Here is a 13,703-nt window from a genome sequence, read left to right as displayed (position 1 = left end):
TCAGAGAAAAGTTTCATTTCCCTTGCAGCTGTAGCATGTTTAATGTTCCTAAGGTATATTTGTCTCTTCTGAGATGGACAAGGTGCATATATAGAATTCCCAGTAGCAATCATTCTGTAGGAAGAGGAAGAGGTTTGTTAGTTTTTTTTTTTTCTTCTTCCAGTTTTGTGATCAGGTGCTTTCTTGGGGGGAGGGGCTGGCCTGGCCCCAATCATTGGTGTTGATTGCTCTTCACGAAATAAGAGTAGGATCTACAATAATGTAATAAAAAGTCTGCACACAGATGCAGCATAGATCTTTCGTAACGCAATATATACTCCAATACTTGGGTTTGGGGTAATTCAAAGCTGATTTGGAGAAAATGCTTTGGAACTCATGTGAGTCTAGCATCCCTTACTCTTCCTTAAATGACCCTCCAAACAGAGGCTTGGCTTTTTAGAGCTGCTTTAATGAATTGACTCCTTAAAGCACCTTGGAAGCTTCACAAATGCCTGTGGCTGCTTTAGGGTATTAGTAGAGAGGTGTTGTGTTCTTGCAAGGGCTGAAGCATTTATTTAAAATCACACCGAAGCACGGACAGACCTCACAACCTACGCAAATCCATGCTGTATTTTAGACGAGAGGGAAGGCACTGACCAAATTGCTGTGGTGTGGTCAAATTTGTAAAAGGTGACAGGTGAAGAAGAATAAAGCATCTTAGAGCCCATTTTAATTGAACAACTGCTGCAGTTCCATCAGTAGGTGTTTGGAAGTATTTGATCTTCTGCTAATGCGGATCTGCTCCGTTTATTCAAATTGAAGAATGTTCTTCATCCCAAGGACATATTTCTCTACAGGAGGAATAACTCAGGATGTGTTTCTTACATAGCTGGCAGGTGTGTTTCCAAGAAATCTCTATTTTTTTTAAATTTAGGATATTGTATCAAGCAGACATAATCCCATAGTCTTACAATTACCCCAGGACTATAAAAGTTGTTCCAAATAACAAAAAGTTGTGTCTAAGGATAGATGTTTCATTTTCATTGTTCAAATTCTTACTGAATCGTACCGGTATTGAGTAGGCAGAATTTTTCTGTGATAAGAGAAACTGGTTTAATTCCTCTCTAAAACACAGATAATAGATTTAGGCAAATCAGCCTCTTTCTTTAGATGTAGCTCCTTGGAGGATGTAGTTGGCAGTAAAAAAAAAGGAATACTTTATTGAGAAGTATTAATTGGATCTGTGTTAATTAGGACAATGCAATGCTCTGGAAATAATTTGGAAAAGCTAATTTTGGAGCAACCAAAAACACGAGCATAACGCTTGTTCACAACTCTTTAAAGCAGCCACATCTTTTTCTTGAGATGATAGGAGCATCTCCTGCAGCTTCCCGCAACCCAGACAACCCTGCTCTAAAAGAGTTGATGACAGGTTTATTGTTCTCATTTCTAAGCCCCTTTTTGGAACTGAATCCAAAGAATTGCCCAGGTGGAGCATCCGTGACTGAGAAAGGGCTTGGCACGAAGCATGAGGAAAGAACAATCCTATTTATAGGCTCTTGGGCTGAAGAAAGTACATCTGGAGAAAGTTCTTTTTTTCCAAACAGAAACTCGAGGTTTCTTTTTATATACGTGCTTTCCGTGATGACATGAAATCTTGCGCTACTCTCGAGCAATAACAGATGCTTCTGATGTGCATAATGCTTCCTTGAACTTGTGAAGTTGGGAGAGCATCTTAGAAATGGGTGGTCAAATCTATTAAGGTCTTAACTAGTTTCTTCTCTGGTTCTTTTTTGTCAGGAAACAAAAGGGCTTGCGGGTTGTGTGTGTGTGTGTGTGTGTGTGTGTGTGTGTGGTAATTAACAAGAAGGGTGGGCCACATCACAAATTCACGAGCCCCACCGTCTAACTAAGCATTATCTTCACAAAAGCCAGAATCCCTTTAGAAATATAAATGAATGTTTAGCAAGCAGACCCTTAAGAGTTAAGGGTGGAGACGTAATCTTTTCAAGTAGCTATTAATTTCTAGATGCTAGTTGAGCCTTCTTGCTCAAGCCGAATAAGATGGTTCCATCTTATACCCGTGTAGTCCTAAATCCTTAAATAGCAGCCAACTCATGTGCTCTAATAATTTTATATAGAGTGGAATATGATTGCCTATAAAATCCTGCCTCTGTTCTTAGAAACTAGTTCCAAGACATTTCTTAATAATCCAAATCATGCAAAACTAATGGGGATTTAATTTTTATGTCTGTGTTTTGGTTCCTTTTTGGGGCGGGGCAGTGGGGAATTCAGAAAAATAGAGGTTAACTTGAATAATTTATCTTAGCGCAGCTGATAACTTTGGAACAAAAGAATGAATTAAAGAATAAATTAGGTTAAGTGCGTCAGCAACTTATAGAGGACTGCTTTTGCTTAAGTGTATATTATAATGCTAAATGCTTTTTAAAGATTTGTGTGTTGGCTTCATAGGTTATGCTATAAAATGTTATGAGAATGTTTTCTTTCAATTAAAAAAAATAGTGTTAATATTTATAGATAAAAGGCTCCGTTTGACACCCAAAGGTGATCAAATAGTTGAAGACTCCTAAAGAGACTTATGTTATTTTTAAAATATGTATTATAAATGACAAGAGATCATTTTTCCCCAACTCTGGCTAGATCAGATGTTATATTATTTTTTTAAAAGTTGTAATATATCAATCCAGATTTTTTTTGGCAATTATATTTCTTGAGAACATTGAAACGCAAAGAACAAACACAAACATAGATAGATAGATAGATAGATAGATAGATAGATAGATAGATAGATAGATAGATAGATAGATAGATAGATTTGAATTCTGAATGTCGGCCAGCAGCAATGTCATCCATGTATTATGGATCACCAAGAAATATTATTGCAATTATATTGGTCAGTTCTCTCGCCAGCCCTTCTTAAGATGAACCAAAAGCACTCACTCCCTTGATCTTGAACATGCCCGAGCGGCCGACTTCCTCCGCTTCGTTTTTCAGTAGAACTGCTAAATCCGCCTTAACTTCTTCACAGTGTAGAATATGGTGCTTTAAAAAAAATATGTGTATGCGTAAAATATGTGTCTGTCCTTTGTTACTCGAGCCAAGAATTTAAAACAAAAGAAACTGGAAACACTAATAATCCTGCACATCGCCTCTTAAGCCGATGAAAAGAAACATTTCGATAATCCAAGTTTTCCAACTCAAATGGTATAGCATAGCTAGCAGATCTCTGCCTTGGTTGAATAATGGCTCCTCCTGTCTTGATTTTTCCCTCCTCAGTTATGAAGGAAGTTACCGGTATGTCAGAGTAGGATTAGAGCACTTGGGGTGGAATAGGACAACTCGCCGCGGGACAATTCAACAATTTTTGCCATTCGACATTTTGTTTTGTCCCTCTTTTGGCATCCTTTCTTTAATGATTCTCTTCCACCATTTCTTTGATATTAGTGTAACTCCTGTCCTGCGGTGAGCTGGCCGTAGCAAATTGTCATGGATTTCTGCTTGGGGTGCTTTTCCAGTGATGGTTGGCAGTATTGAGAGGTGAATTTTAACGAAGTGGTATTAATCTTATTTCCATCCTTCGGTCTATTTTGTTTTAATTTCATGCCGATCGCCCTCCCCATTTTTTATTTTTATTTTTATTTTTATTTGTAATTAAAGCATCACGGAAGCTTTGTTTAGAAATGGCCGTTTTCTGCAGTTGACTTTTGAGTTGTATGGACGGATCTCCTGCGTAGATGCTGTGTTCTTGACTTTGTGAAATATTTTTGCCAATCCCCCTAAAAAAAAATAGAAGGTGCACATGATTGAAACGGATTCTGTTTGCTTTTTTTCGTCTTGATTTTAGGGGTTGGTTCCTAAAAAGTTCATACCTTTACATCCACTATCTCAGGTCCCTTTAAAATTATAAACGCTTCAGGGATTTTTAATGCCACTTGAGAATGGCAGACCAAATGTAATATTTATATGCAATGAAATATTAGTGGTGGTTTTTTGTTTTTGTTTTTTTTGTATTGTAAAAAATGTAAATTTGTAAAGATTTTTTTTTCCCTAGAGTTTTTTTCCCCTGGGGGTGGGTAAAAGATGGGGTGGGAATGAATTGGGTGGGCGAGGAATGTCACATTGTAATTTAGGATGTTTCATTTTACAGCTCTGGGATTATCTTAATAAAAAAAAATCATCTCATTCTTTGGATTTTGCTTTCTTGTATTTTGTTACGCTAGAATACAAAAGAAAGGTAATGATGGTAATTTACGTTAAAACATGCCACTCCTGAAAATGTCTTTTATTTGCGGTCAGTTCAGGGTATGGGAGAATCTCACAAAAAGCCAAAAAGTGTGGGAACTGGGGTTTTTTTTGGAGACACAGAAACAAGTCCTACAGAGAGTTCTCAATTTACAACCTCAGTTGAGATTGGAGCTTTTACCCTGTAAATTGCTCTAATCCTCAGGTGTTTCTTTGGAACATTTTGCCCAGAAATAAAGGAAACCACCAGAAATCCTTACTCTTAACTGAGGACAATCATTCAGTGTGTGTGTGTGGGGGGGGGGAATCAATATTCTAATTAATCTGCACAATAGAGGAAATTAGATTTAGCAGCTAGTGATTCAGGAAGCTTGTATAAAAGCTGGGAGCGGAGGAGCGGTTTCTGTAGCATCACAGCCAAATGTGTCCTTTGACCCACAAAAGGGGCTTTGATTTAAGACGAATGATTTGCAAGAGCAGCTTTCACTAGAAATAAGGGCTAAAGTGAGCCAGGGGTCTTAGCTCAAATTGCATCCCCTTGGATACTCTACTTTCTCTCCGGAAAAAAAATGAGTTTTATGGGAAACACAAAGGGATATTTGAAGCAAAGAACTCTGAGGGAGATGGGCAGCTAAAGAAGTGAAAATAAAGGATGGATGGATGAACGGACGAACGGACAGACCTTTTAATGGTATCATTTTGGATTTCTTAGACTATATGATTGGTGGTCCTGATTTTTAATGTAGGTTCTCCGTATCTTCTGTGTGTTTTTCCCTTACTGTTACATTTCCGTTTACATACTGAGTGAATCAAGTACTCGCAGAAAAAAATCATAAGGCACAATATTTCCAGTTTCTTCCAACAAAACAGGTAAGTGTTTTACATGTTTGTTTACTACACAGAGAGGAAATAATTGTAATCTGGCATTCTCCTCGATGTACTAGCTTGGTGTTTTGTTTTTTTGTTTTGTGTGTGTGTGTGTGGTTATTTTAAACGAGGGACACACTCCCTTTGATAGCTCGTTATTGCTGAGTGCCCTTCCTGATTCACTCTGAGTCATCTCCTAATAGCTAAAGTCGAAGACTGCATGAGATAGCTGGCTTGTACTGGTTGAAAGTCCAAGATTATAAACCAAGAGTTTATGAATTCTAATCCTGCCTTAGACAAGAAACCAGCTTGGTGAGTTTGGGCCATTCTCCCTCTCTCAGCCTCTAGCAAGAAGGAGGCAAGGGCAAACCCACTTCCGAAAAACCTTGCCTACCAAACTGCCGTAGTTGCTAAGAGTTAAGACTTGACTCAAAGATGTGTTCCAGGGTAGTTTGGTGTAATGGTTAAGGCACCGGGACGGAAACTGGGAGAGCCAATCTTGGCTTAGGGAGCAAGCCAGCTGGATTACTTTCTCTTTGTCCCTAGAAAGAAGAAGGTAAGAATAAACTGCTTCTGAAAAACTGCAGGAAGTTGGTCCTGCCTCACTAGCCCTCAGGGGTGACTTGATGGGCCATAAGAATCAAGTACTACCTCAACTGTCTTGACTTCCACAAGAGGTAGACTCTCCTCGTCCATTTTGGAGACACCTTTGTCCCACCCATTCTTCGGGATGCTCAGGAAATCACGTACCTGTTATCCTGTCAGGGTAGGGTGAGCTTCATAATATCAGGAGGCTGCTAAATTGCAGGTGGCTGCACAGGCAAGATGAGAGAGAGAGAGAAGACTTTGCTTCCGTGATACCAGGCAAGCGGCAGATTTCTGCTTAACCTAAGGGTTAGGAAAGTCTACAGAATGCCGAATAACAGAGTTGGAAGGGACCTTCGAGGTCCCCTAGTCCCAATTCCCTGGTGGGAGAAGTGGCTATCATGGAGACTTCCATGGGTGGCAGGGATTTGAAGCTGGGTCTCAACTACCAGATTCAACACTACAACAGATCTGAACCAATTATTTCAGTCATTAACAATCTAACACAGGGGTGTCAAACTCAATTTCATTGAGGGCCGCATCAGCATTGCAGTTGCCCTCAGGGGGCCGGGTGGGTGTGGGCTGGGTGGGTGTGGCCTACTGGGTGGGCGTGGCTAGAGTGCGTATGGCCTACTGGGTGGGCATGGCCAGCTCTACATCGTTGGCATCAAGGGTGCCTATGGGGGCCTGGGCAGGAGTGGGACAGATCTGAGGGTCTCTGGCAGAAGGAGGGTCTCTGGGCCAGGGCCAAGGCAGTAGGGGCCGTTCCCTCACTGTTTCCAGGATGGCTTCGCGGGCCGCATGAAACCACTTCACGGGCCGGATCTGGCCCCCGGGCCTTGTGTTTGACATGTCTGATCTAACAGTTAAAACACTTGTGCATGCCAGCTACAATGTGGAAATTGTTCCTCTTAGTTCCGTCTCTCCAGCGTTTACCTATTAGCAGGATCTCTTAAGATGAGGCTTAGTAAGTAGAGTTGAATCTGTTACTCTCAGTGGGTACGCATTATTCACAGATTTGCAGCGAAACTGATGTTGCTATTATCGAGTTGTCATTTCTGCTACTGCTGCTTTTATCTGCTTGGGTCCGTGCTGTGCTGCTTTCTTCCTGTTATTTTATTGATTTCGTGATTACAAAATTCCCTCCTTTGTACCTGCTTGCTTTTTTACTGCTAGCCATTGAGATTTGGAGCTCCATTTGGACATGTCTTTCGAATGTCAAAACAAGCCATGTTTTTTGGGGGGTGGCTGTGTCGTTTCAGCTTTGTTTCTACGCTTCCCACCCCATTTATCGTTTATGGAGATTCTCTGTCATCCAGGTCAAGGTTGTCCCAAAGAATTCTTGGATGAGGAGGAGTGAAACGTTTTCAAAGAAAAAACAAGGCAGTTCAGTTGCCTCTTGAAAAAGCACCTTTGGGGCACCCCATTTATTATTCTTGTCTTTCTACTCCTGAGCTGTCACTTTACACAAGCTCTCCATTATGACCCCAGGGCACCTGTCTCCTTTGCAGTCAGATCTGAGGCTGAGAGAGAGCTGTTTTTCAAAGACAATCTTTCCACATAGGAGTGGCTGAATCATAGCTGCAATGGGTGCATACCTAAAAAAATAAATAAATAAATCTGAAGACTTTCAGGATGTGTTTGTGGCAGTTCCAAACATGGCCCTGTGCTCTTTTGCTGAGTTCCTTTTCCTCTACTGACAGGCCATGCAGAATTGACTCAATTTCCTCTCGTGATTGAAAGTTCAAGAGAACTCAGCTTTGACAATTCAAGCTCCTGAAGATTTGCAGTCAGCCAACCTATTTTGACTTGCAGTTGCTTGAGGTGGTAAAGAGGCTAATCCCTAAGAGAGATCTGAGCTGTTCAAGGGATGTTCACAGGGATGCAAATTTGTTATTGGCCATTAATTTTGCTACATGTTTTAACTGTTCTCGAAGACCCTCTTTGGCTTCTCCTTCGGCATTTTCATTTCTACATTCCAAGCCATTAACCTGGACCTTTCTTCTAAGACAAGGGTTGCTTCCAATTTCCAGTTTGGAAACTTCCCCTAAACTCTGCTGAAGATGTTACATAGCCTGGTAACAAAACATTCAGAAACCAACCCTCAAGCTCGGAGAACGCACCTCCACCCTCATCCTACACCTGAGCTACAGATATTTGCCACTATTGTACTGTTGTAAGTCAAGGACTGCCTGTACTCTTCATTTGACACTGACTTTCATTGGTGAAACGCATCTAGCATTTGAGCACTCAAGGACATTGTAAAAATGAGCCCCCTATTTCCGTAGCCCATCCCGGCAGGTATGCAAAGCCAGACTATATTTCTCCACCTCAAGAGAAGGGAAGCAGAGAAAGGTCATTTAAAGAGTCAACCAAACACCTGTATTTTTATTTTATTTATTTATTTTAATTCCATTTATATCCCGCCCTTCTCCGAAGACTCAGGGCGGCTTACAAGCTTAGCAGTAGCCTTCATTCTATGTATATGCCTGCAAACTAAAAGGACGTAACTCCTCAAGCGAATGTACTTTGGAAGCGCAGTTAACATGACACCCGTTACCGATTCTCAGAAGGCTTAATGGAGAAGAGGGTGGGCCTGGAGGGGAATAGCAAGTTTTTCTTGTTGCTTTTTAGGTACACAATGAGCTTCCTCAAACCTAATCCACCCCTTGCGCAGGCTGCATCCAAGGAGATTAGGACGGAGCCATTTATATTCCTGTTGATGACACCGTGACATGCAACAGGTGGGAGAAACGGATGGGCAGGAAAAATTTCTAATTAATAAAATCAGCAACACCTCAAGACTCAAGTTTAAAAAATAGAACCGGGCTACCTTTTCCGCACGCACACACACACTTGAGGTCAGGATGATGGCTACACCCTCTGGGGGAAAACACACACGTGTACACAACCTAAGGGTCTTTTTCTACCCAGGCAGTTGCAAATCTCAAAGACAGAGCTGGTGTCTGTCATACATCCTGAAATCTCAGAACCTGCACTGGGCCCAGTTTAAAAAGAAAAGGCTCAAACTGGTCTCCCAATCGATCTCGGGCAGATGATTCCCAGTTGATTCCTTGATTTCCTCGTCTTTCTCTAAAATGTTGTTAAACTAAGGGGATTGTGTGAGATTAAAATGGTGCTCCCAGAGGTGGCCTTCCTGTTGGCAACTCTGCTGTCATATCAGCTGAGGAGACCCATTAGATGTGCAGTGGTTACAAGGCACTCCTGCAGGCTAATTCTGCCGACTGCCAGCAGTTCGATCCTGATGGGATCAAGGTTGACTCAGCCTTCCATCCTTCCGAGGTCGGTAAAATGAGGAACCAGATTGTTGGGGGCAAGAGGCTGACTCTGTAAACCACTTAGGGCTGTAAAGGATTATGAAGCGGTATATAAGTCTAAGTGCTATTAGAGGGTCTTGATTCAGGTCTGTCTCAGATGGAAAGTAGATGCAAAAATGAAGCTGTAGCTGAATGGCAGGGAAGTGCTGCTTTTGCGTGACATCCAAAGAACGAAGCCTCAGCGACTCTGAAAAAGAGCTCTAATGATCAGATGACTGCAAGGAATATAAACCCTTCCATTCTCCGCCATTCAGTCAGAACCGAAGAAGCTTCTTGGATGAGAAGCGAAACATCTTGCAGCAAAACAAGAAAGTCCAAGTTGGCTTTTGAAAGAAAGCACCTTTGGGACAACCATGACCAGGATGACTGAGAATTTCCATAGACATCCAAAGAACTTCACACACACAAACAAACACATACAAAAAAAAATATTGTGAAGCATCACAGCCCTTCTATCCATCCTCCCTCCCTTGGAGTACTACTTGCTCAGTGTCCTTGCCTTAAGTGAGTTTCAGGCTCACCATGTAATGCTTATATTTGTTCAAGGGCTTCCCACTTTGCCTGAGAACATGGGAGAGGGATGATTATTGGTAACCTTACCTTTTTAAAAAAATATTCTGGATTTCAAGGCAGTAGAAATCCAGAAATAACCAAGAACAAGGTTGACACTGAGAGGGACGCGGTGGCTCAGTGGGTGAGGACGCTGAGCTTGTCGATCAGAAGGTCGGCAGTTTGGCGGGTCGAGTCCCGAGTGCCGTGTAACAGAGTGAGCGCCTGTTACTCGTCCCAGCTTCTGCCAACCTAGCAGTTTGAAAGCACGTAAAAATGCAAGTAGAAAAATAGGGACCACTCCGGTGGGAAGGTAACAGCGTTCCGTGCGCCTTTGGCATCTAGTCATGCCAGCCACATGACCACGGAGACGTCCTCGGACAAGCACTGGCTCTTCGGCTTTGAAATGGAGATGAACACTGGCCCCTAGAGTCGGAAACGACTAGCAGGCATGTGCGGGGGAACCTTTACCTTTACCTTTTTAAGGTTGACACTGATCGGAATCAGTTTTTCCACCCTGCAGTTTGGGTGCATCAGAAAGGCCATCTGAATGTCTGATTAGCTTATACAAACATGGCAGGGATGCCAATTGGAATATCTCCTTTGTTCAGAGGAGGTATCCTAAAAAAATGTCAATTTCCAGTGGAAATCCTGGAGACCTCCCCAGTGAGTAGATTTCATGAAGCCCTACTAGGATTTCCTTGTACTTTGCAAGTGGTGCAAATCTACCCAGTTGTGGGTTTATTTTTGTCTGCCTGTCTGGCAGTCTCAATCTCTAATCTACCTTTCTATACAATTTATTGGCCATCCCTATCGTACCATCAAGGTAACTCTGAGGACTTAGCAATCCTAATCATTTATTGGATGTCAAGCCACCGTTTCATAAAATCAACAGGACTGGGCTGGATCACCAAATGGCCAAAGCCAAACAGAAGGCAGTTCTCTTCCTATTTATTTATTTATTCTATTTACATCCCAACACATGCAAAGCAACTCCGGCCAGAAGAATTTCACTGGGATTTCCTTCCAAAAGACATTTTCAAAAGCAAATTGCCTTTCGTCAAGTGGAAGGAAAAAACAGAAGGGGGGGGGGAAGAGAGAAAGAGGCAGAAGGGCTTTTCTGCACATTTTCCTGAGGACCGCAGAGAGAGGATTCAGTTGCGCAACAGGCCCTGAAGATTAAATGGAGAAGATTGCTGGTTTGAGTTTCTCCTTCACATGCTACCCTCGGGGGTTTCCTACGTCGTCTGCAGTCTGCCTAAACCCTTTGCTCGTATCAGCTTTCCCAGGCTGCGTGTTACCGAATATGATTCATTCTGCAGATAGCTGCATTGCCGTGAAGCCTGAATCTTCCTGAGCCCCAAGGCAGAAACTGCAGCCCCAAGGCAGAAACCAGTGCCGATTTCCTGGACATCCTGACATCCTGTCTCTTCCATCTGGCCTTGACTTGAAAAGCTACTTTCCATAAACACTCCAGCTAATTGCTTTGTAACAAAGACAGAGTCATATTTAAGGGCTGGCCTTTCCAACCCCTGGTTTGCTCAGAGCTGAACTGTTGAGCCCTCCTGTCCGCTAAGCACGTTTTCTCCTCTCAGCCCTTCCGTAGGTTCAGTGGGCAAATTCAGGTGCAATTCGTGACACCATTATTCTTTTTAATGGCCCCCGATTCTTCCAATCTTTCACTTCTTATGTACTTCTGTACCTAATGTTTATTCTGAAAAATTGCACTCAGCTTCATTACGAGGCAAGTGAGCCTTCCTTCCTTCCTTCCTTCCTTCCTTCCTTCCTTCCTTCCTTCCTTCCTTCCTTCCTTCCTTCCTTCCTTCCTTCCTTCCTTCCTTCCTTCCTTCCCATTCTCTTTCTTCTTCTCTCTTCTTTCTTTTTCTTTCTTTCTGTCTTCTGTCTCTCTGTCTCTCTGTCTCTCTGTCTCTCTCTCTCTCTCTCTCTCTCTCTCTCTCTCTCTTTCCTTCTTTCTTTCTTCTATAGGAATTTTTTAGGGATACAAGAAGGACCAGTCGCCACATAGAGTCAGCAGTGAAATCAAAAGTAGCCAAAATGGACCACTGTCAGCAGAACTAAAATCTATTTGCTCTTGGGAAAAAAGCCAGTGGAAAGCACAGTGCATACAACCATGAAGGAATTTCAATCTTTCATCTCGTTAAAGATTTGCCATTTAACAAATGTTTCAGTATTCTTGTTCCTTTTATGTATTCCAGACCTGTCGGACAAAATGCTTTGTGTTCTGGATCAGTAAGTTCTCCACTTGCCCACTTGTTCCGAGTGATGTCAGAGCGTGACTCAGTCATTCTGAGTTTCTGTCAATGATTTACCTGCACTTTTTCCAGAGCAGGTGACCTAATTAAACTACAAGTGCTTTGGGATTATTATTTTTTTCCCCTTTGAATCAGTTATACATTCCAAAAGAGGACAACGGGCTGTAGAACTGATAGTTGAAATCAACAGGGGGAATGAAAAGAGAAACTTTACAGAGTTTGAAAGAGGCATCCGGCAAGGTTTAGGAAAACGGCGAAGCAAAAACCAGAAAGAAAATTTACTGGCGCTAAACACACTCAGGGCTGATTTAGTTTGCTGTGAATATTTTTTATCACAAAAGCATTAGGGTTAGGGGTTTAGGGTTGGGGTTAGGGTTGGGGTTTGGGGTTTAATATATCTTAATTATTGTTTTAACTTTGGGCATTTATTTATTTAATTCGCTTTTAACTTTTGTATCCTGTTTTTTGTATTTATTGCCCTGTACACCGCCCTGAGTCCTTCGGGAGAAGGGCGGTATAAAAATGTAATAAATAAATAAATAAATAAATTTTAAGCAGGCCATAGCTATTGAGGTGGGGGGGGCACTTAACAAATGTGGGAAGAAAAGTCATAAAATGGGGCAAAACTCACGTAACACATTTCTCGCTTATAGTTTGGGCTCAGTTGTGGTCTCGAGGAGTACCTGTACCACTCAGGAGGGAGGAGAGAGAGAAAGAGAGAGCAATCCTATGGTGCGCTAAATTTGCATCATTAACAAGGAGAGAATCCCTCTTTGCCCTAAAAGGAAATCATAGTTTGGGATTTAAAGAGTTTGAACAGCTGGAAATCTGCCAACATTTTGTTCCGGGACTTAGTGGCACTCTGGAAATGAATGGCTGCACATTGTTCCTTGTGGCCATTACGCACATTTAGATAAGCAGAGGAAACCAATTCCGAAGAGGAAGCTGGCTCCTGTCATGCGATCTTACGTCAGGTGGGAAAGGCGACCTGTTTGCTTTGTGGTGACAGTTTGTATATATTCCTTCGAGGTTCCAATCGGGGAGGGCCCAAGGGGTCCAGCCACTCCAGCCAACACAGCCAGAGGTGAGCCCGGCGTGAGTTGCCACCTGGTCACATCTGGATGGCTGCATGGCCTTCACACCTGACCTTTTGGAATCTTATCCACCTCTCTTAGGGTTGAAAAACGGAACGGGCAGATTTTTTCTTCACGGAAGCCTTTGAAATAAAGCAGACGTCCCCAGGTTCTCCTTCTCCCTTCCCTTTGGACCCGAGAAAAGGCCTTTTGGAAACATCTCATCGGCCATCAGTCCATCCTTGACAATCCCTTTTCAGCTTTTTAACTTCTTAAAGCAACAGTGGCTTTTTCATCTTTTTTTTTAAGAATAGAACAGAACAGAATAGAATATAAAAGAATAGAATAGTTAGAAGAGACCTTGGAGGTCATCTAGACCAATCCCCTGCTTGAGACCCTATACCAGACATGTCAAACTTGCAACATCATGTGACGTCGCACAACGTATCAGAGCTTTTTCGCCATTACTGGCAATGGGGTTGGGCGTGGTTTCCCGATGACCCGTCGGTCAGGCTGCAACAATTCACAGCCCAGGTTGATGTGTCGGTCTGGCAAGTAGTCCCCATTAAAAGTACCATCTGATCAAAATTCAGACGGTAGGCAACTAACTCACATTGTGCATCCCGGGGGTTACGTGTGATCCCCTTTTGCGACCTTCTGACAAGCAAAGTCAGTGGGAAAACCAGATTCACTTGACAACCATGTCACTAACTTAAGAACTGCTGTGATTCGCTTAACAACTGTGGCAAGAAAGGTTGTAAAACGGGGCAAAATTT

The sequence above is a fragment of the Vipera berus genome, assembly GCF_964194415.1.
Source record: "Vipera berus genome assembly, contig: HAP1_SCAFFOLD_323, whole genome shotgun sequence".
NCBI classification, from domain to species: Eukaryota; Metazoa; Chordata; class Lepidosauria; order Squamata; family Viperidae; genus Vipera; species Vipera berus.
This window is presented reverse-complemented; position numbering follows the sequence as displayed.